A 24,504-nucleotide genomic window follows, 5' to 3' on the forward strand; every position below is an offset into this window, starting at 1 on the left:
TGTATATATAAAATATAGTGTTGGCTTTGGGCAAGATGCCCTGGGCAGTTTTGATAGAGAGAGAGAGAGAAAGAGGGATGGAGGGAGGGAGAGGGGAGGAAAGAGAGAGAGAGAGAGAGAGAGAGAGAGAGAGAGAGAGGCGGAAGCTAGATAAGATGATTTTTGCAAAAGTCTCTTCATTAGTAATCAGTGTCATGGCAATGCTAATTTATGTCTGTCTTCTGAGTGGCTGGAACAGAATTCCAAACTAATGCCATTTCTGCTTTCAAAGGACTCTATCTTCTAGACCTCATTTAGCATGAGGATAGAGAAACACAGATAAATGTCTTATCAGGCGAAAAAGTAATTTCATGTTCTTGCAGTTCTTCCCTCTGTCTATTCAAATGCTAGATGCCCTTTCATCTTCTACAAATGGTTTTTCTCTTAATCTGCAAGAAACTAGCCCATTCTTCCTAACAACATCATTATATTTTGAGTGAATTATCACAGAACAATTAAGAGCTGTTCTCATGTGGCACACACTTATCTTGGGCTGTTTGTTTCAAAATTTCATTCAGCTGTGCCCTCCACAATTTCCTTATTTTGTTGAATGCTTCTGTCAGCTCCCAGCAAGGAAAATAACACAGTAGGGGGCAGGGCAGAAGTCACAGTACTATAAGACATCATTGCTGCTCCAAACAATGTTCTCCATTAGAGTTCGCTGAGCTAAAGACAATGCATTATTTTGTTAAATGGTGTTACTGTCGCTGCGGCAAAATATTAACCAATTGGTGGAATATTAACCAAGCTGTTCCTCTGACACGTGTGTGTCTGTGTGTGTGTGTGTGTGTGTGTGTGTGTGTGTGTGTGTGTGTGTGTGTGTGTGAGTGTTTGTAAAGCCCTGCTGTGCCATGGGTTGTATTTTCAAGACTTTATAAATAGATTTATAAATAGGTTCATGAATAGGTTTAATGTATTTCAAAATGGTATATTACAGATAAGAATGATAGCTTTAAAAGAAGTCCTGAAACTTCATTCTTACTCAATTGATTGCTAATGATGTGATTTTTTTAGACGATATAATTAATTCTCCTAATTTCCAATGTCTGCATCAGAATGAAGGCTTGTGAAGTTTTTAGTACTAAAATTAATGTGTGTGACTTAGGGATCCATGCAAGGAGACACTGTAAAGGGAGGAGGTATAACTATCAGTAGGCACAATTAAGGCATTTTACCTCAGAATTCCATTAAGCCCTGGTGTTTCTGATTTCATGTCTATTGCTGTGATAAAATGCCTTGACTAAAATCAGTTTAGGAAAAAAAGTTTCTTTGGCTCCCATTTCCAGGTTGTACCCCATTGTTGTAAATCACAGAGCAGAAGCTGGAGACAGCTAGTAGGTACATCACAGTCAAGAATAGAGACGAATGTAGGAACCTATCCTGTTTGCTCGCTGCTTCTGTTCTTATTTAGCTCTCTTCTGTTCTATACAGTTCAGGACCCTTGTCTAGGGAATGGTGTTACCATCAATGAGCTGGATGAGAGCTATTAACAATCGAGACAATCCCCCACAGACATGTTCACAGGCCAGTCAGATCAAGGAAATCTTTCATTTGAGATTTCTTCCCAGTTGACTCCAAGTTGTGGCATGATGACATTTAAAACTAACACAGAGGAAATAAAAATACAGAAGTGTGTGTGTGTGTGTGTGTGTGTGTGTGTGTGTGTGTGTGTGTGTCAGAGAGAGAGAGAGAGAGAGAGAGAGAGAGAGAGAGAGAGAATGTTGGTGAGAATGTAGCATCCCTATGTTTTACTAGTGGGAATGTGCAACTTACTTAGTGGGTCTTCAGAAGTCAAGCAAACAATTTCATGAATTGGAGATTCCACTCCTATGTGTATGTACAAGAGAATCAAAGGCAAATATTCAAGTTCAAATTAAACTTGTACATAAATATCCATAGCAACATTGTTGCGATTAGCCAATTGGAGAAACAATCCAAAGAATTGTCAACAGAAGACTAGGTCAATTACAATACCGTATATTTGTACAATATAAAGTTATTCAGCTTTAAATATTGCCAAAATGTTCATATTATAACTTGTATGAACCTTGAAACAATGCCCACTGAAACAAATCAATCACAAAAGATCACATACTTTTTAAATCTACTGATGGGGTTGGGGATTTAGCTCAGTGGTAGAGCGCTTGCTTAGCAAGCACAAGGCCCTGGGTTCGGTCCCCAGCTCCGAAAAAAAAAAAGAAAAAAGAAAAAAAAGAAATAAATCTACTGATATAAAATGTTAAACATATAAATAAGGCTGAACGGTAGGTGATAGGGAAATAATTCCCAACATGTAGACAGATGGCATTGGTCATTACGGAAGTGTTCTAAAACATGTGACTAGTGGGCTATAACCCTGACCATACTAAAGACCACTGGAATACACATATAACAAATAAAACTGAATTGTCACTAAAATTATACCCAAATATAAATACTCCCTGACCCCTGTTCCATGCACTTGGATATTAGGGCTCTGAGTTCACCCTGTCTACTGCACAAAGATGTTTTTGTAATAAGATCTGAGATATGCATTCATCTCTGTGTATAGAGATGGTTATTTTGAAAGCAGTTTGCTCATAGGCCCCACTTAAACTACTACTTTGTTAAACTAGAGTAGTATACTTTTTGTTTGTCTGCTTGTTTTAAATAGTGGAGATTTTGTTCCATATTTTGGTGTTCTGAATTTACCAAAGCCATTGAAAGTTAGCATTATAAATTGAAATTGTTTTGAGTAATAGCCCAAAGTGTTCTTCCCCTTGGTGTTATTCAACTTTAAGGAATTAATGCATTTCTTGAAGTCGTTATCATTTGGCAGAAATTATTGTCTAGTTAATGGTGTGGAGCTAGAAGTAAAAAGCATAGCTTGAAGTTATCTTTATACACCCAACTGCTCTCCCTAAGTAGACTGGATGCTGCATTCTGTCTTTCTATCTATAATAAGTCATGCTGAGTGAAATTCTGGATAGAAGTGCCCTTGTCACCATCCTAGCAGGAATGAAGATATTCTGGGGATGCTTATGACTACCCTTTGGCTGTCAAAGCCACAAACCATGGACAACTAGAAATGGAAAATTCCTCAGGACTCTTATACTGGGATGAGGAAAATGGTGAGGCCTTAGTGTCAGCCAGAGGATGCTTATCTCTGGAAGAGATTTCACATGCTTCTGAAAGCCCGTCAGATCATGTTGCAGGAGGCTCAGATTAGACAATGATGATGTAGAGGACCATATCTTAACCATGACTGCTTATTTATTCATACCTTTTGCCTTTTATTTAAGCCTTATCCTCATGTCAGGATCCTAGAAATGGACCTGTGGACTCACGGGAACTCTTTATCTACCATGTGGTGACATGGAATAAATATTCATTCTCTGTGTTTCCCTATCACTTCATCTGCTTAGGTAGACTATTAGACTAATGGCCAATATTGACTTGTTAAGCCTACCAGGATCCAAGTCATGCCCCTAACAACACTGGTAACACATCAGAGAATAGCAAGACATTAGAAAGAACATCCTGAATTGTTCCCCCCCTAGTTTTTATTTATACTTCTCCTCGCATTTTCTAAAGTTCTTATTCCACAAGACAGTCACAAGTCACTCACCTAATTGGTTGCACCTGTTAATTGCAATGTTCAGAGCCAAGATCTCATGTTCAGCAACTAAACCACAGAGGAAGGCCACATTTCTCTCTTGAGCTCGCCAGCAGAGAACGGGAATGCTGTGGAATGTATCTTTCTGCCAAGCCCAGAAGGAAGTAAAGAAAGGAAAGGACTGAGAAGCCCAATGCACACCCTGCCGGAATACATGTGTCTGCTCACTGCTGTAAGCCTCCACTCCTGACACGAGCATCCTTCTCTCCCTGGAGCAGCCAGAGCATCCCTGCTGTAACCAGCACATGCAGATTTCAGCGTTGCTGTCAGTGCAAACTATAAATATCCAAATGAACCCCAAAGGGATTTGTCACGTAGGGAGCATGGATATTTCAATTTATGGAAGCACCATTTACAAGGAAGATGCATAGCATCTTAGAACAAACTAATTATTCGTGGATATGTGCCTCGGACTAAAGGGACAGAGGTAAGAAGGGTTACCATTTTAGGGGAAAAAATAAGATCTACTAACAGTCTTCAGTCTGATTTATAGTGCCAGCATAGTGAGGCAGAGGTGGTGCTCTTCCTGTCTCCTGTTCCATTCACTCCTCACTGTGTGTAGCTGAGAGCATTCACATTTCCTGTCTGTCTTACTGAAGAAAGCATGTTTGTGTCTCACGTGTAACTCTTATTTACCCAAACATTTCTGCTTTTTAAAAAATATTTATTTGTTCTATATAAGTACACTGTAGCTGTCTTCAGACACACCAGAAGAGGGCATCAGATCTCATTACAGATGGTTGTGAGCCACCATATGACTGCCAGGATTTGAACTCAGGACCTCTGGAAGAGCAGTCAGTGCTCTTAACCGCTGAGCCATCTCTCCAGTCCCCAAATATTTCTGTTTTTACAGTTTTCCTTTAAGCCATTGAAATTGCCCATTTCTAAACAGAGTTACAGGGTAGCGCAAGGCGTGTAGCATGGGCATGCTTTTCCTACTGAGGTACTCAGTGCTCTGCACATCTCTACACAAGTACCCTGTAAACTTACAAGAACGAAAACTGTGAGATAAAGTTTTCTGACTCAGAAGTGAGATTTCTGCATGGGGTTTTCAAACTGTCATTCAACACAAATTGGAAGTAATTGTTTCCCTATGTTGCACCTGGATAGTACTAAAAAGTGTAATTCAGGTGTAATAAGGTGAAATGGTGTCTAACCATTACCTACAATACCTTATTTAAGAAATTCTAACAACTTACCTGAGGAAAAATGCTCTTTATAATCGGTTCTTAGGAAACATTGCTGAAATTCTGGTTCATTGTTTCTCTTGTGAGATATTTTGATTATTAAGAAAACACAACATTTTTTTATTATGTATCTTATACTTTGAAAATGTTTTCTTTGCTTGTCATTTTCTTTTGACATTATGACTCTTTGATGCAATGGAGAAATTCTAGTTTTGTTTATGTGGATTAGGTCTAGACATTTTTTTTCATCTCCTGCCTTATGCTTTAGAAGAAGACTTCCATGGCAAAGTTGTTTTAAGAAGAAAATGTGCATTTAAGGTGTTGTTATTAATCACAGTCACTACTGCTCACCACGACACTTGAGCTCACTCTGACACTGTAAAATGGTATAAAATTTAAGAAAACAATTTCTTAATGCTTTCAATGTTATCCTTTTACAATCGAATGTCTTTATTTCTTACTATTGAATAAAGCATCAAGTAGAGCTGTAATTCTATTCTTTAAAAAATCAAAACCAAGCCAAAAAGTTTATCTGGCCTTCCTCTAGAGTCTAGCAAATCCTCTATTTTCTGTCTCTCCCCCATTTATTTATTTATTTATTTATTTATTTATTTATTTATTTATTTAATTCATGTTTAGTTTCACCTTCCTTTAGCTACTTAAACACTTACATCAATTTTTTTAAATGTAGTTGCTTAGGAAAACTTTGCATGTTTTGGGTTGCTGTTTGTTTTTTTTATTTTTTTTTATTTTTTTTTATTAACTTGAGTATTTCTTATATACATTTCAAGTGTTATTCCCTTTCCCGGTATCCGGGCAAACATCCCCCTCCCCCCTCCCCTTCCTTATGTTTCTGAGACAGGGTTCAATTATATCGCTCCAGCAGGCCTGGAAGCTCACTACATAGACCTCTGCTTCTGAAATGCTAGGATGTGAGGGTTAGGGACGTGTACAACCATGCCCAACCATGCCCAAGACATTTTAAGTTGAAAAAAAAAAGTCCCTTGGTACCAGTTACTTTTCTATATCAAAGCATTCCTAGATGTTTTCATATTTGGACTTTGACTTGAGTTTTATCATTGTTTAGAACAGGGATGTGTTCCTCCTGATTGCCTATGACTTATTTTTTCTCCTTGTGTATTGCCTTAGCAGCCTTTATTTGGTCTGTGCTTAGATATTTTAAATGTGTTTCTGATGATGTTTTTTTTTTCTTTGTGAGTCACGAATAAAAACAGACATAAGGAGGATGTGATGGATAAGCTCGAAAAACTTAACATCTCATTTGGAGCTTGTAGTTCTACAAAGTCCATCACTGAGGAAAGAATTGTTGTAAGCACAAGTTATGTAGGAATTATGTAGTTCTGTAGACAGGAACAACTGATGCAAAGCAAATTTCTTCATAGTATGCTATATTGGGTCTTTAGGAAGGAGGGGACCTCTGCCATTAGCACCAAGTGCCTGGACATCCATGTCTTGAACTTGTTTTTAGCCCACATCATATTATGGTCACTGGTTCACTAGAGAGGTTTCCGTAAGGTCACAGATGAAAAGGGACACTTGAAGATTCCAGTAGCTATTTATTGTCTGTACCATTCATGCTCGACCTGCTTCCGTGGGCAATTAACCACCCACCCCCACTCTTATTCAGCGAGCACAGAGTACTGAAACTACATGAAGTATACATGTTAAAAAATAATGAGTGCAGGCTCTTAGGTAGTAAAAGAGAGAGCCGTGCAAATATTGGAAGGACAAGTGCAAAGAAGGGGGAGGAAAGGAGAGCTCTTCAGAGGACGTGCACCCATGGGAATTTCAAACAGCCTGAGTTGCAGTGAAAGGAACTTAAAATTCCACTCTCTGGAAATTAGTCTGTGATATATATATATATATATATATATATATATATATATATATATATATATATAATGGGCTTGAATGCCAAGGTAAAAAAATGTAGACTAGATTAAATCTAATTTTTATTTCAAGTTAAGCTAGCTGTCTATGAAAAGGTTTATCTAAAAATAGAATGAGACACACGTGCCAGGGAACCCCAAAGTGGAAAGAAAGGTCATGTGTAAAGCATAGAAAATCTGAGGTCTGGCATACATCCCAACAGTAGCCCAGCTCCTTACATATAGAAGGCACACATTAAATATTGAATGAATTAATGAAAAATAAATGACTGGCGAGGTTTTTTGAAATCAGGCATTTCTAGAAGTTCATAATTTATAACAGTTTCATCTCAAGATTTGAGCCACACATTCTTCTCAAGCACAAGATTCCTCCTAGAGGAGCAGTGTCTTGCCTAATGAGAAAGACAACATTAAGGAACCAGAATCAGGAACACAGCAGCAATTAAGCCAAGGAATTAATGTTTCCTAAGCACTCAAGACACTGCTTTGCACAAATTAAATGCTGCATAACTGATAGAGCTATCCGTTAAGTAAATAATGAAGGCTGGAAGACAAGACCAAGATAAGGCTGTAACAGAGTAAATGTTCAAGTCAGATGCTTTCGCCTCCTTTAAAAGTACCTGGTTCCCATTTTATTCTCCCCTGCCACTTCATTATTTTTGAAAAGCTCCAAAGTAGTTTATTAAGCATTTTAAATGCTTCATAAACAACATTTAAAATAAAATCCTTTTTATAATTAAATATGAGCAATGTCTCAAAAAAAAGCCTCATGAGTAAAGACCAGAGTGGTTCTTCGGGAGATGATGTACACATTTGTAGTAGGACTTCATGAGAAGTCTTTGTCATATCGAGAAAATGCTCTCAAAGGTAACTGTGAGAGCCTGGTTCTTTTCTAAATCGTTATTCTTCCTGGTTCATAATATGATTTTTGTCACATGTTTCTGCCTGTTATATCACCCTTGTTAGGGACATGAATTATTGGGCCCACGCTCAACTGGAAACTCCAGAAGAATGAGCTTTATCTTTTAGAACATGATTCCCTAGAGTATTTTGTTATGCTAATATGATGTTGACCAACATAACTCCTCTTGGAAACAGGTTCATTTGAATCAAGGTGTACACAGAAAGAGAGGGAGAAACATTTGCTTCATGACACAAAGCTCCGTGCAAATGATCTGTTAAGGCAAAGAATTCAGAGATAAGCAGGATACAGCTTGTCCAGTTTTGTGGATTTTAAGGCCTGGGGATTTCAACTTAAAAACAGCAGAAAGCCATTAATGATATTTAACAAGATTACCTGTCTATACCTTGATTTTTAAAAACTATTCTTTCCATTTAGAGTGAAGAATACACTTGAAAAAAATGAAGAAGAAACATCAGGTAGCTGTCATTTCAGTCAGTAGAAATGACTGGTTTCGACTTTAGTAGTGGCTGTGGAAATGAAAAATCACGAAGAGGCTGAGTGGAGATCAACTCCTCTGGAGATAAAGAAGAGTAGTGTTAAGAATACAGACTAGGTTTTGTGGCACAAGAAACTAGGAACCATTTCTCAATGACAAGTGTTTTTCAAATATGGGTTCTGGGGAAGGAACACATTATCACTTTAGCTCATGTTAACCTTCAGAAGCCAGATTCGAGTCCTCCAACTAGAGATAGTAAGTAAGGAGCAGGTCGTATGAATGGGAACCTAAGAAATATCGGAGATAAAGAAATACATGTGATGTTTATATTAGACCATCATAGGATTCAAATTTACAAGCTTGCACACCAACCTCTTACCCCAGTCAAAACAGCCACAACGTGAGCTGTTGCTTTCTACATACGTTAAAACAGATGTCTACAACTTTAATATTATAATGCCCTCCATTGGACTTAGGATGTACCAGTGTGCTGTTCTGTGCATGTACTGGCTAAAGCTTATTTTTATACACCCCAGAAATATGAAAGAGCTAAGAATTTCCCATCAGACCTAAGTCTAAAGTATTCCACCATTTTACAAAGGCATACTTTTGGAGGCCAAGCATTCAACAGGTGCACCTTCAGGGGACATTTAAGATTTACACTATAGCTCATGTCTGAAGCTACTTTGAAAGGAAAAGGAAGCTGATGAATGAACATGGTTTTCACCCCTGGGTATACAGAAATGGAGATGAGTTTCTCCAAGCTTCTCTGATGCTCCAGGAAAGATCCAATATCAATCACCCAAAGAACCAGTCACGTTGATCATCCATTCTTTAGCAGGCTTGCCTTTCAGCCTAAACTCACTTCATCTGTGCATCATTACCACCGCTGGCTAAGATAGCTTCCCAAGTAATAATTGCATGCAAGCCTTTGTCTTGCTAGTAGAATTATTGAAGTGATGTGAATGTACAAGACCAAAGAGAGAATGAGAAAAGATGTGAAAAGCTTCAAAATTTGTTAATTTACTGATCATGTACAGCCAAGAAATTTTAAAGAAACTCTAGTTATGAAAAAACTTCAACAAAATTTAAGATGAATTTAAAAGCAGTATAGAGAGAGGGTAGAGTGGGATGACCAGGGGTTGAGGAGCCAAAAGATTATTTAAATCAGCCACAGTAAATAGCTGAAGAGTTGAAATCTTAAAAAAGAAAAAATAAATAAAAATTAAAAAACTAAAAAAAGGTAAGCCAAACATTTTGTAGTAAACTTGGAATCATGGAGATCAGTTACGTACACAGTTAAGGTATGCATTTTTTTTCCAGAACACACAGGTAGAAAATAAAATATCCCATAGAACTAGAATCAGTGAATTTCCAAGTTGAAACTCTTAGAGAGACAAGGTCTTCATCTTCCTAGAATGCTAGAGCTCCCTACCTATGAGGCCAATTGTGAAGGCCTTTTTTTTATTATTATTTGGTTTTATGTTTTTTCTTTATTTATTTTTTATTGTATATTTTATTTATTTGCATTTCAAATGTTATCCCCTTTCCCGGTTTCTCCTCCACAACCTCCCATATTCCTTTGCAAAACCAAGATCTGAAGTTTCACATTTCTGTGTTGAAGTTTGAGGGACTACCTGTAGAAGCCAGAAAACACGAAAGGAGCTATGAAGATAGTGGAAGGAAATATATGTGGTACGGAGATGGAATGTGGAAAAAACTAGAGATGAAAAGGTTGAATTTGGGATGAAGCCTAGAGGAGAAAGGAAGGAAGATAGTGGGAAGGGGACCAAAATTATGGACTATGAAAAAAATCATAGGAACCTACTAACATATAGGCTGACTAAATGTTATTTTTAAAAAGAAGCTCGGCTGCCCACAGAAACCGAATGAGAGGAAACTTTACTGAAGGCAATACACACCTTGGATATAAGATAGGGAAAAACTGTGACCGACCTGGAAGATTCCTCCCTATTACCTAGTTTTCCAATGCCAGAAAGTGTATTGCATTGAAAAGTCATCAATTACCTGACCCAATTCTGAATTCTATGTGTTATATTACTAACCTACCAGAAAACTATGCCCTCCAATGGAGCACTGGCATGACTATTTTGGGGGTAACCAACTATTTCCTGATCTAATCTGAGGCCTATTCCACGAAATATAATTCATGCCTGAGACTATAAACCTTATCAAAAGCTGGTGGATAGGGAGGTCACAGGCCATATGGGAGAATCTACTTCTGACATTTTTCTTAATGGATTTATAATTAAATTGTCTTCTAAATATTTGCGTTTATACTCATGGACTACAACAACTTCCTATCTTAGAGAAGCCACAAATGTCAGACATGACAGTCAGAGCAGAGACATAGGTCCTGCTAAAGTGCTGTGAGTAAGAGACCAGCGAGTACTGAGTCCTACATAAACATTCACACGTGTCTGACTTTGAGGGCCACTGGAAAGACGGCATGGAAAGAATGTGAGAGCCAAAAACAGAGGGGTTTTATAAAATGCTGTCCTTTAGATATGACATGGCTGTCGCAATCATGATCACACAGTAGTTCTCCCCAACCACAAAAGACTTGCTCAAGGCATGAAAACTGAAAACAGATAGGAACTAAGATAGGATGACGTTATCAGAAAGAAAAAAAAAGAACGGAAAAGCAATGGGTGAGTGGGTGAGATGTTATCACTGTTTATTATATAGAAGTAAAGAGCCGTCAAAAACTTACAACTAATAAACTCCCCAGCACCTGGTGACCATCAATCCACTCAACGTTCATGAAAGCCCTTTGTCTATGTTCCATGGATGAGTGAAATCATACACTGTTTGCCTTACTATACTTGATTTACTTTAAGAATCACAAAGGTCTCCAGTTCCACCCCTACTCTTATACATGACAGGACCCCATACATCATATGGCTGAATTATATTCCGTTGTGTATATGCACCATATTCTCTTTACATACCTGTAAGTTGATGGTCACTTATTTCATTATTTTGAGCAAGGCTTCACTGAAGCTTGAATTAAAACTATCCTTGACTTATTCCCTTTCCTTTGCATCTATGTTCAGCAGTGGGGTTGCTGGATCGCTTGTGGTTCTATTATTACGTTTATGAGGGAATTCTGACCTGTTTTATATAATGATTATTTATAGTTATTTACTCTCCCAGTAGAACTTTTCTCTAGCACTTTTCAGAAGTTATAGTCATGTTTCCTGAGGTCAACTTAAATTGTGGTTTTAAAGTGGGATTTCTTTGATAACCAATGATATTGGAAATTTTCATATACCAGTAGACCATTTATGTCTCATTTTGAAAGATGTCTATTTGGGACAGGTGCTCACTTCTCAATAAAGCTACTAATGCTTCTATTATTTTGATAGTGAGATTCCATAGTACTTTCTATTCTCAGGATGCCAACATCTTGCTAGATCTACAACTGCCAAATATTTTTTCCTACGTCACAGGTTGTATTTTTACTGTGTTGTTTATTTCTCTTGCTGCACGGATCCTTCCTAATTTCATGCAATCATAATAATTTAACGTTTTTGCTTTGTTTTTAGTGATCTAGGGTCTTAGGAAAAAAATCTTTATCTATTCTACTAGTTCAATATTCCTTATAAAAGTTTCAGGTCAGTTGTAGGGTTGGTGAAGATCCTCTCCCAATCTGTAGGCTGCCAATTTGTCCTATTCGTAGTGTTCTTTGCCTTACAGAAGCTTTTCAGATTCATGAGGTCCCATTTATCAATTGTTGATCGTAGAGCCTGAGCCATGGGTGTTCTATTTAGAAAATGGTCTCCTGTACCAAAGTGGTCATGGGGTATTTCCCAATTTCTCTTCTATTAGATTTAGTGTATCCAGTTTTATGTTGAGGTCATTCAACTACTTGGACTTGAGTTTTGTGCAGGGTGATAAATATGGATCTATATTCATTCTTCTCCCTGTAGAGATTCAGTTAGACCAGCACCATTTGTTAAATTCTTCTTTCTGTCATAGGTTTTAGCATTTTTTAATAAAAAATAAAGTGTCCATAGGTTTGTGGATTTATTTCTGGATCTTCAATTTGATTCCATTGATCAACGTTTCTATAGCAATACCATGCAGTTTTTATCACTATTGTTCCATAGCACAGCTTGAGGTCAGGGATGGTGATTCCTCCTAAAGTTCTTTTATCATTCAGGATTGTTTTGACTATTCTGGGTCTTTTTGTTTTTCCATATGGAATTCAGAATTGCTCTTTGAGATTTATAAAAACTGTATTATAATTTTGATGGGAATTGCATTGAATCTTGCTTTTGGTAACATGACTATTTTCACTCTGCTAATCCTACCTATCCATGAGCTTGGTAAATCTTCTCTTCTAATATCTTCTTCAAATTCTTTCTTCAGTGACTTGAAGTTTTTGTCATACAGATTTTCACTTGCTCGGTTATGTTGTAGAAATCATTTAAATTCTGGCCAGAGGTTTTGACCCTTCTTATTTAAGTTCTGAGATGTAAAGTGCACACAACCTTTATATTTACAATTAGCCCTAAACAACACAAGATGTTGGCAGATATTACTCTCTATTTTGTTAGAACCCACTTCTCTTTCAAAAACCCCAAGTTATTACTCACTATGTTTCATCTGGGCTATTCTTAACTCCAATTGGTCAGTCCACAGTTCTAGATTCTTATTATCTTGACACCTAACCCATGGCAGTTTCTTCCTTTTCCTCCTCCTACACTCTTCTCACCCTTGTGGTACCTTTCTGACCCTAAGCCTATGAAACCTAAACCCCATCTATGTACATGTATGTCTCTTCTGCCCAACTATTAGCTATTGGCATCTTTATTTACCAATCAGAAATAACTTGGGGGCAGGGTCACTTAGCACCTTATAGGCAAACTCTCTCATCTCTGAGGCAACCAATCTTGGGGGTCAAATATTAACATTAAAATCCAAGTAGCATAAGGCCAATCCACTATGGAGTTACACCAAGATGTTTTCTATTGTTTGTGGCTATTGTGAAGGGTGTTGTTTCTCTAATATCTTTCTCAGCCCACTTATCATTTGTATAAAGGAGGACTACTGTTTTTTTTTAATTAATTTTGTATGAAGCTACTTTGCTGAAGCTGTTTATCAGCAGTAGGAGCTGTTTGGTAGAATTTTTGGGGTCAGTTATGGATACCATCACATCGTCTACAAATAGCAATACTTTGGCTTCTTCCTTTCCAATTTTTATCCCCTTGATCTCTTTTAGTTGTTTTATTGCTCTGGCTAGAACTTCAAGTGCTATATTGAATGGATAAGGAGAGAGTGTACAGCCTGTCTTGTCCCTGATTTTGGTGGAATTGCTAATACCCAAAATTTACAAAGAACTCAAGAAGCTAGACACCAATGACCCAAATAACCCAATTTAAAAATCGGGAACAAAGTTAAACAGAGAATTTTCAACAGAGGAATCTTGAATTGGCGGAGAAACACTTAAAGAAATGCTTAAAGTCCTTAGTGATCAGGAAGAAGCAAATCAAAACAACTCTGAGGTTTCCTCTTACACCCATTAGAATGGCTAAGATAAAAAAAAAAAAACTCAAGAGATAGCACATGCTGGCGAGGATAAAAAGCAAGGGAAACACTTTTTCCTTGTTGATGGGAGTGTGAACTTGTACGACCATTTTGGAAATCAATTTGGACTTTCTCAGAAGACTGGGAATAGTTCTACCTCAAGACCCAGTTATACTACTTTTAGGCATATACCTAAAAGATGCATCAATATCCTAGAAAGACACTTGCTTAACTATATTTATAGTAGCTTTACTCATAGCAGCCATAAACTGGAAACAACTTAGATGTCCCTTAACTGAAGAATGGATATGAAAATGTGAGACATCTCTGCGATGGAATACTATTCAGCTATTACAGACAAAAACATGAAATTTGCAGGCAAATGGATAGAACTTGTGAGTAGTCACCCTGGGTGAGGTAACCCAATCTCAAAAGGACATGAATGACAAGAACATGTTGTCCTCTGAAAGTCTTCACCCAGCAGCTGGCCCAGACATATACAAACACTCACAGCCAAACAGTAGATGGAGCTTGGGGACTTTTATGGAAGAATGGGAGGAAGAATTGCAGATCCTGAAGGGGATAGGAACTCAACAGGAAGACCAATAGTGTCAACTAACCTGGACCCTTGGGTCTCTCAGATATGAACCCCAACCAATGAGCATACATGGGCATGTTCCTAAGCATCTGTGCACATACATTGCAGATATGCAGCTTGATCTTCATGTGGGTCCTGAACAACTGGAACAGGGGATGTCCCAAAAGCTTTTGCCTGTCTGGGACATGTTCTTCTAGCTGGGCTGCTTTGTCTGACTTCAGTGGGAGAAGAAAAGTCTAGCTTCACAGAGACTTGAAGTGCTGGGGGATGGGGAGGCATCCACTCATAGGAAAAGGAGAGGAGGGATGGGGAAAGGATTGTGGGAGGGGGTAGCCAGGAAAGGGGCAATGGTAGGATGTAAAGTGAATAAGTAAAAAAATTAAATTAAATTAAAAAAGTTTTGTGTCTCCCATTTATGTCTTTAATCCATTTTTTTGGTTGATATTTGCAAGCGGCAAGAGAAATGGATCTACTTTTATGTGTCTGCATGTCAATATCCAATACTTCCAGCCCATTGAACACTATCTTTTCTTGTTATTACATCTTTAAAATATTATTTTGTTATAGATCTCTGAGTATACCTCTAGCCTTATGATTGCATTGAAATGTCCAGCTGTCCCATTGTCCTGTAGTCTCTCTGCCTTTCAGTGTGTAATATTTACTTTTCTGTAACAGCTATTGGATACAACATTACTTGTCTCCAGCTGTGGGAAACCATAAAAACGTAATACCAATTAGTTAGTCTACTGTTGAATAATATATCTCTCAGGGTACATTCACCAATAACTGCACGAAATCAATAATTTTCTATTGGTTGCCATCATTGATCTTGTAAACACGTTTGCACTTAATCTTTAGGAGATTAAACTGAAATTGCCTCTGCAATGCTTTCTGTAAGACAATATTTACTCACCTTTTGTCCATATAAAAATTATCTCATGGGAATTACCTTAGGTTTAAACATCTCAGCTTTAGAAGGATCGTTAATAATAAACACTTTCTATCATAGAAAAGCAATCAACGTTTTGGAATTCCCCCCATCTATCTGGTCTGTAGACACAGTAATTAAAATTCAAATCCAGTACCAGGGCAGAGATGTCTTTTTATTTTAGCAATTCTTGAATTCCATCTCTAACTGTTGGTAGTAATTTTTCCTGACTCCTACTCACAGCTTTAAAATCACTCGCCCAGAGGCTCACAGCAATTCATACATGTCTTGAAATGTATCTGAACTGAGAGGAAGAGCTCTGACCTGTGATCTACAACTCGGATCACAACATTGGTAAAATATGATGCTGATTGAAAACTAAAGTTGAAGAAAATAAATTATTTTCATATTTTACCTGAAAATGTCAGTAATATTATTCAGTTCCTAAATTCGAATGCTTTTCTCCAAGCTAACCATGTATATCAAGATACACAAACACTTTGAGCACTAATAGCTAACACTCCACCAGGTATAGTGTTAATGCATGATGCGTGCTATGCCTGAGTATTTGGATCACTCTACAAAGTTGGTAACATGTCCATTTCACAGGTAGAAAAACTGAAATGTGAGGGGTTAATGAGTTAGATTGACAAAGCTAAGAGAGATGATAGAAATGGAATCCAGTAAAGTAAAAGTATTGTACAATTATAATTAACCAAGCAGATCTTTTTATTCCAACTTTATTTGCACAAACTTTCAGTATGGACTTCTCTTATTCTTACCATACCAAAGCTAACATTCAAAAGTAAGAGATGCTCAAAACTGGTCCAAAGTAGCTCCTCCCTGAAAACACAGACCTGAGACTCCAAATGACTACTGACTGGTGCTTAATTATAACCAATATCAAACTTGCATGACACCACAAATCTACAGGAAAAAAAAAGACAAACTTTGTATCCTGAAATGCACCCTTTCTCATGACATTTCCTTGCTGGATTCAAAAGCCTCCAGTGAAAGAGAGACTCTATGCAGGCAAAGAATCAAGCAAAGAGGAAAAATTACAAGTCAGAAAGAGCCATGTTTGTTTTTGCCTTGTCAGCAAGGCTGGGAATCCATCTTGTCATGAGTCACCTGCAGCAAGCCACCCACACTGCTCAGAGTTGGCAGCCCAATACTGACAGATAAACTTCTCTATTATACTTGACTTTTATTTCTTGCGTTTGAAAATGCTAATTGCTAAAATTTGACCATGTTGAAGTTGTCAAGGGAAGAAAATAGACTCAAGGTAAACATATGATACAAAGAAAATTTACCCGAGCACCAAACAAGTTGGTCTTATTTCAGGGCAATTATTCGTATTGAATATTTCTACTTATTCTCCTGTACTTGACAAGGCCAATGATTTCTGAATAAAATATCGCATTCTTCTGGGCCTCCAATTTGAATTTTTGTACATGATTTCTTTCAAGGATGCTGTGATTTACAGTTGATTTGCTGTGGTTTGAGTGTTTGTGCCTCTCCTGCAATTCAGGAAAAAATGCAGATGTGGATTTTTAACCTCCCTAAAGAGTGATAGGTATTAGGAGGGAGGAAATTTGGGGTAGTGAATAGACCACAAGAGTTGTGCCCAAATGAATGAGATTAATGTATTATATGGATTAAATCTAGAGTGTCACTTTCTTAATTACCTTTCTACTGCTTGACAAGACATCATAACCAAGGTAACATATAGAAGGAAGAATTTATTGGGGATTGCATACAATTTCAGAGTGTGAGTCCATGGCTGCCATTGTGGGGGAGTATGGCAGCAGGTAGGCAGGCATTGAGCTTGAATAGTAGCTGAGAGCTTATATCTGATCCACAAGTAGGAGGGGCACGCGCGCACGCGCGCGCGCGCGCGCGCGCACACACACACACACACACACACACACATATGGGGGTGAGAGAGAGAGAAGAGACAGAGAGAGAGACAGACAGAGACAGAGATAGAGAGACAGAGACAGAGACAGAGACAGAGGGACAGACAGAAACAGAGACAAAGCATGGGAAATTACATGGCTTTTTGAAACCTCAAACCCAATCCCAGGTGATAATATCCTCCAACAAGACCTCACCTGCTCCAAAGCCCCACCTCCTCAAGACCCAAGTAGTGTCGCTCCTTAATGACTTAAGTATTTAAACACTATGAGGGTTGTTCTTATTTAAACCACACTATCTGAAATATCTGGGGACAATGCATTCAAATATATAAGCCTGTGGGGATGAGTCTCACTAGGCAGTCAGCTATAGGCTACTATTGCCTATACATGGCCTTCAGCTAGAGGGTTTGATTCCCTTTGTTTTTTGTTTTGTTTTTTTTTTTAGAAGTTCTTGAAATTTTGTCAGGTATAGCCTAACTGGAATAAACTGGGCACTAATGGTGAACATTCGAGGGTTATACTATAGCTCTGGCTATACCCTCTAGCCTTACCCTTTGTGTCTTGGTCTCTCACTATGCCAACAAAATCTGTTATATATGAAGAATATATAATAAAATATTATATAACAGACGAATGTATAAGAGTTCAGCTCACCATGAACTAAGCTGTTCCACCAGGATGGATATAAACTTTCTCACACCATGGACCAAAATAAAAATTTTCTACCTTAAATTGCTTTCATCAGGCCTTCTGTCATGGTGATAGGATAGTAGTCCATACAGAAAATTGTTACTGATACAGAATGTGGAGTAATTGGTGTGTCTAACCCTCACCACATGGCGATTGAGGTCTTTTAATGTGTTGGTAGAATGGATTTTGAAGAACTTGAATGCACAGCTAGAGAAGCCTTAGAAGCCCATAAATAGGCCTTCATGAATGATTCTGGTAGGAGTGCAGAGGACCAGAATGTGGACAGGGATGTGGTCAGTAAGAACTGCATCATGAAGGTTCTGATGGACATAAGGACTGTATTGACTAGAGCCAGTTGTTGTCTATGCTAAGGATTTTCTTGTTATTTTGCCTATATGCTGAAAAATTGAGTGAGGTGAAATTCAGAAGTAAGGAGCTAATTAATTTAGTGGAGGAAAATTTAAGATAACATCACATTCAAGCTGTAGTATGGTTATTACTAGCTTCCTTTAGTGAGGTTTAGAGTAAGAAAAAGAAGCAAATGAAGAGCAGAATGATCTGGAAATTTGTAGTTTGACTACAAAAGGGGGATTGTTCATAATCGGAAGCTAAAAGGCCTTAGTTGCTAAGAGATTAGTAGTATTAGAAGACTCTACTCCATGTGTTTTCTATACCTTGTGTGTGTCTTCCCACCTCAATTAACCTAACCCAGCTAATCTCTCATGGGCATGCCTGTAGGCTAATAATTCCTCATAGGCAGACCTAAAGGTTTATCTCACAGATGATTCTAGAACATGTTAAGTTGACTAAAAAGATTAACTATCACAAGGGCATTTGGAGAATTGGCAAAATCTCTCCACATGATATAAGAATGTAAGGTCAAGGAAAAGACTTCTCTAGAACTATAGTGACTACTGAGTACCATGCTCAGGCCAGGCACCTTTAGAAGTGTTTCCCACAAGTTCTGCTGCTTTGGTGCTTAGCCTTAGTTTTTAATTCATGTCACTTGAATTTTCGTCATTTTGAAAAAAACATCAAGAATTAGTTGGCATTCCCCTACCCTGAGGCATCGAGCCTTCCCAGGACTAAGGACATCTTCTCCCATTGATGTCCAACAAGGCCATCCTCTGCTACATATGCAGCTGGAGCCCATGGATCCCTCCACGTGTACTCTTTGGTTGGTAGTTTAGTCCCTGGGAACTCAGGCGGGGCTTATCTTCTTCAGTCCTTTCTCTAACTCCACCATTGGGGACCCCGTGATCAGTCAAATGGTTGCCTGCAAACATTCGCCTCTGTATTTGTCAGGCTCTGGCAGAGTCTTTGAGGAGACAGCTATATCAGACTCCTGTCAGCAAGCACCTCTTGACATCCACAATAGTGTCTGGGTTTGGTGGCTGTGTGGGATGGGTCCCCAGGTGGGTCAGTCTCTGGATGTCCTTTCCTTCAGTCTCTGCTCCACACTTTGTCTCCATATTTCCTCCCTTGAGTATTTTGTTCCCCCTTCTAAGAAGGACTGAAGCATTCACACTTTAGTCTTACTTCTTCTTGAGCTTCATATGGTCTGTGAATTGTATCTTGTGTATTCCGAGCTTTTGGGCTAATGTCCACGTATCAGTGAGTGCATACCATGTGTGTTCTTTTGTGACTGGGTTACTTCACTCAGGATATTTTCTAATTCCATCCAATTGCCTAAAAATTCATGAAGTCATTGTTTTTAATAGCTGAGTAGTACACCATTGTGTAATAGTACTACATTTTCTGTATCCATTTCTCTGTTGAAGGAGGCAGGAGTAGGTGGGTGGGTGGGGGAGCACCCTCATAGAAGTGGGGGGTGGGGAGAGGATGGGATAGGAGGTTTCCAGAGGGGAATCCAGGAAAGAGGATATCATTTGAAATGTAAATAAATAAAATATCCAATAAAAAGGCAAAAAGTAGAACTAATGAGACAGAATAAATGGCTCTACTCCAGTCCCCCAGAGTTCTTGTTACTGTCAGAGCCTCATGAGAATAGCCATTAATGTCCATGTTTTTATTGAGATTGTGCTCTTCCAAACTCCCACCAGAATCATCTATAGGACTAAGGGGCACAGACACCTGAAAAACCAAAAAAGGACCTTGGTGTTTTCATGTATTGCCATTGTCTTGTTTTGAAGGTATATACACTATAGAAGTTCGGGGAATATAGGATTTTCATAGAAAGTTTATTGCTCATGAAATGTGTTTGGGTGAATCTTAAGAGGTTTCCCATGTATTGCAGACTGGTAAAACCATTCTGGAAATCAGTCTGGAGGTTCCTCAGAAAATTGGACATTGAACTACCTGAGGATCCAGCTATACCTCTCTTGGGCATATACCCAAAAGATGCCCCAACATATAAAAGAGACATGCTCCACTATGTTCATAGCAGCCTTATTTATAATAGCCAGAAGCTGGAAAGAACTGAGATGCCCTTCAACAGAGGAATGGATACAGAAAATGTGGTACATCTACACAATGGAATATTACTCAGCTATCAAAAACAATGACTTTATGAAATTCGTAGGCAAATGGTTGGAACTGGAAAATATCATCCTGAGTGAGGTAACCCAATCACAGAAAAACACACATGGTATGCACTCATTGATAAGTGGCTATTAGCCCAAATGCATGAATTACCCTAGATGCATAGAACAAATGAAACTCAAGACGGAAGATCAAAATGTGAATGCTTCACTCCTTCTTTAAAAGGGGAACAAGAATACCCTTGGCAGGGAATAGAGAGGCAAAGATTAAAACAGACACAGAAGGAACACCCATTCAGAGCCTGCCCCACATGTGGCTCATACATATACAGCCACCCAATTAGACAAGATGGATGAAGCAAAGAAGTGCAGGCCGACAGGAGCCGGATGTAGATCTCTCCTGAGAGACACAGCCAGAATACAGCAAATACAGAGGCGAATGCCAGCAGCAAACCACTGAACTGAGAATAGGACCCCCGTTGAAGGAATCAGAGAAAGGACTGGAAGAGCTCGAAGGGGCTCGAGACCCCTTATGAACAACAATGCCAAGCAACTAGAGCTTCCAGGGACTAAGCCACTACCTAAAGACTATACATGGACTGACCCTGGACTCTGACCTCATAGGTAGCAATGAATATCCTAGTAAGATCACCAGTGGAAGGGGAAGCCCTTGGTCCTGCTAATACTGAACCCTCAGTGAACGTGATTGTTGGGGGGAGGGCGGCAATGGGGGAAGGGTGTGGAGGGGAACACCCATAAAGAAGGGGAGGGGAGGGATTAGGGGAATGTTTGCTGGAAACCGGGAAAGGGAATAACAATTGAAATGTAAATAAGAAATACTCAAGTTAATTAAAAAAAAGAGGTTCCCCATGTTTATAAAGATTTAGCTGAAGCCTAATCTAAAGTGAAGATGCCAGGATATTGGGAAGCCAAGAATATAAGATATGCCTATTGAAAGCTGGAGATACCACATGCTGACAGCTTAAGACAGAGGGCTTATCAGTGCTCCAAAGGGCAAAGCCATAGGGATGGAGCTTTCTCAGGGCTCATATGATGACACTATGCAATCCAGGTGCTGAACATGCAGAACCAGAATTCGTCCTTTGGTCTCACCCATCCCACCTACCAGAAAACATAGTATGTAAGTAAAAGACCTGTAAGGTTTTTTTTTAAGCTCAGACAAAGCATTGTTAAACAACTACTCCAAGAGTATTATTGAGTTCATTCTGTGTTGTTCATACATGGGTGGGTATGGGGCTGTCCATGAGGACATGCAGTGTATATGCAGTGAAATTCCAATAGAGGAAACTACCTTCCCTCTCTGAGAGCATTTATCAACTAGAGATAGATTCTGTGTTAAAGATGGGGCATGTGTTCACTTTCCTTCTCAGCACTGGGACCCTATCTGATTTAGACCTGTGCAGGCCCTAAACATGATACTAGAGTCTCCATGACTTCATATGTGCATCAGTCCTGTTTTATATAGAAGGCAAATTTTTTGCCTCCTGTTCTATAAAGTTCCTGAGGGGAGGAATTTGGCGGGTATATCCCATTTATGACCGAGTGTTCCAAAGTCACTTGCTCTTAGCACATTGTTCAATTGTGTGTCCCTTTATTGTTCTCATTTATTGAAGGAAGAAGCTTCTCTGGTGATGACTGAGAGATACACTGATTTGTGAGAAGAGCAGAATGTCAATTGGAGTCATTTCTTTGTTACTTTCCTTTATCAGAACAATGGCATTTGGTTTTCCCCTAGGAAAGACTAAACATGTCATTGGCCTATTTAGTCCAAGCATCTTGGCCAGGCAAGCAGTGTTGATTAATCACAGGTTCCATTTCCTTGAGTGGGTTTAATTCCCATCAGACCGTGGTTGGTTACTCCCACAATTTTTGTGTACTATTGCCTCAGCCTATCTTGCAGGCAGTTCACCACTGTGGACCTCAGGGTTTAAAGCTGCTGCTTGCCTTCCTCCTCTCATAGTGCACAGAATACCTTATAGTACCACGAATACCAATCAGGTGGATTAATGGTCTTAGGTAAATACCAGCTCTTGACTAAGTGAGTAATGCAGGTGTTGCCGATGCCCTTACCATCTGTCCTTTAGGAAGGACAACCAATAGCCTGTGATGTTTGAAGATTTCCATGGCACCCCTTTGGCCAACAACTTGATTTGGCATAACATATTCCTGGCACTTGAGGTGAAGTTGCTGGAGAGATATCTAAGTGGTTCTTGCTCTCCCCCAATTTATACAACCTTCATATATGCAAGTATTTTAAGAAGATTTTACCACATGAGGTTTCTCTACAACTCTACAAATTGCCCTGACTTTCTGCCGTCCTCACTATTCACTCCCTTACTTAGCTTGTCCCTCCCATTCCAGTCCCCTATCTATCTATAACTATCTATTTTATTTCCCCATCCAAAGGAATCCTTCCCTCACTCCTAGTATCTTACTCTACATCTACTCTCTGTGGTTGTAGGAATTGTAATGTGCTTATCGAACACTAATACCTATATATAAGCAAATATGTATCATATTTGTCTTTTGGAGGTATCTCACTCAGAATGAGTTTTTCTTTTTTGTTTTTAGTTGCATTTTTAATTTACATTTTAAGTGTTATCCTATTTCCTGGTTTCCCTTCCAGAAACCCACTATTCCATACTCCTGCTTCTATGAGGGTACTCCCTCACCCACCAACCCACCCACCTACTCCCCACTCTGAAATTCCCCTACACTGAGACATCAAGCCTTCACAGGACCAAGGACTTTTCCTCCCACTGATGCCTGACAAGGCCATCCTCTGCTACATATGCAGATGGAGTCATAGGAACATTTCTGAGTTCTCTTGGGATGGTGGTTTTTATCCCTGGGAGTTCTGGGCAGGGTGGGTATAACTGGTTGATATTGTGTTCTTCATATTGGGTTGTAAACCCCTTCAGCTACTTCAGTTCTTTTTCTAACTCTTCCACTGGGAACCCTATTCTCAGTTCAATGGTTGGCTGCTAGCAACCACCTCTGTATTTGTCAGGCTCTGGCAGAGCCTCTCAGCAGACCGCTATATCAGGCTCCTGTCAGCAGGCACTTCTTGACATCCACAATATAATCTGGCTTTGGTGGCTGTATATGGGGTACACCACTATGTGGGGCAACCTCTGGATGGCCTTTCAGTCTCTGTTCCACATTTGGTCCCTTTATTTCCTCCTGTGAACATTTTTGTTCCCCCTTCTAAGAAGATATGAAGCATCCACATTTTGGTCTTCCTTCTTGACCTTCATTATAAATAAGGCTGCTATGAACATAGTGGAGCACATGTCTTTGTTGTATGTTGGAGCATCATTTGGGTATATGCCCAGAAGTGGTACAGATGAGTCCTCAGGTAGTCCAATTTCTGAGGAGGTTTTTTTCTCTAGTTCTATCTATTTACCAGAAGATTTCTTGATTCATCTTTAGAATAGCCGAGTAATCTTCCATTCGTTAAATGTATTACATTGTCTCCATCCATTCATCCATTAATGGACATCAAAGCTATTTCCAATTTCTGGCTATTATGAATAAAAGCCACAATGAACATGGTTAAACAAGTATCTCCGTAGAAGGATATATAATCCTTTGGGTCTATACCCAAGAGTCTTGTAGCTGAACCTTGGGGTAGACCTGTTCTCATCTTCCTGCACTGATTACCATAACAGGTCTACTAGTTTGCAGTCCAACAGTCAATAGGTGAGTATTTCCCATACTCTGCATCCTCACCAGTATGAATTGTTATTTGTTTTTTATTAATCTTGGTGTATTCTGAGTGTTGTAAAATTAAATCTCAAAGAGTTTTGTCATGTCCTTGATGACTGAGGGTGTTGAATAGTAAATGTTCCTCACCCATCTATTTTTTCTCTTTTGATAACTTTCTGTTTAAATCTGTGCCCCCTTTTACATTGGATTTTTTGTTTTGTCGATACCTAGATTTTTTTGTGTTCTTTGTATATTTAGGACATTAATCTCTATTAAATGTGTAGTTTGACACACACACACACACACACACACACACACACACACACACACACACACACGTTCCCATTCTGTAGTCTGTTGCTTTGTCTGAAGAATGGTGTCCTTCAGGAGCAAAC

General features: G+C 38.9%; 2 long non-coding RNA genes across 13 annotated transcripts in view; one reads left to right on the plus strand and one right to left on the minus strand.

Annotated features, from left to right (window-relative positions):
* The window catches only part of LOC102556284 (uncharacterized), a 134,113-nt gene that overhangs the window by 34,139 nt on the left and 75,470 nt on the right, over nucleotides 1-24,504 (minus strand). For 2 of the 12 annotated variants that reach the window (XR_015638466.1, XR_015638440.1), the window contains one exon: nucleotides 22,975-23,925. The exons of 9 other annotated variants lie outside the window; for them this stretch is intronic. This is a non-coding gene — a long non-coding RNA (uncharacterized LOC102556284). Of the gene's footprint in view, nucleotides 1-22,970; nucleotides 23,926-24,504 lie in introns of those variants that run through there. One more of the 12 variants, XR_015638464.1, reaches the window with a different exon arrangement.
* LOC148001107 (uncharacterized) overlaps nucleotides 3,724-24,504 on the plus strand; it is a 40,568-nt gene continuing 19,787 nt past the window's right edge. The window contains exon 1 of the long non-coding RNA XR_015638474.1: nucleotides 3,724-4,121. This is a non-coding gene — a long non-coding RNA (uncharacterized LOC148001107). The remainder of the gene's footprint in view (nucleotides 4,122-24,504) is intronic.

Source organism: Rattus norvegicus, chromosome 15, assembly GCF_021556685.1.
Source record: "Rattus norvegicus strain SHRSP/BbbUtx chromosome 15, alternate assembly SHRSP_T2T, whole genome shotgun sequence".
Taxonomy (NCBI): domain Eukaryota; kingdom Metazoa; phylum Chordata; class Mammalia; order Rodentia; family Muridae; genus Rattus; species Rattus norvegicus.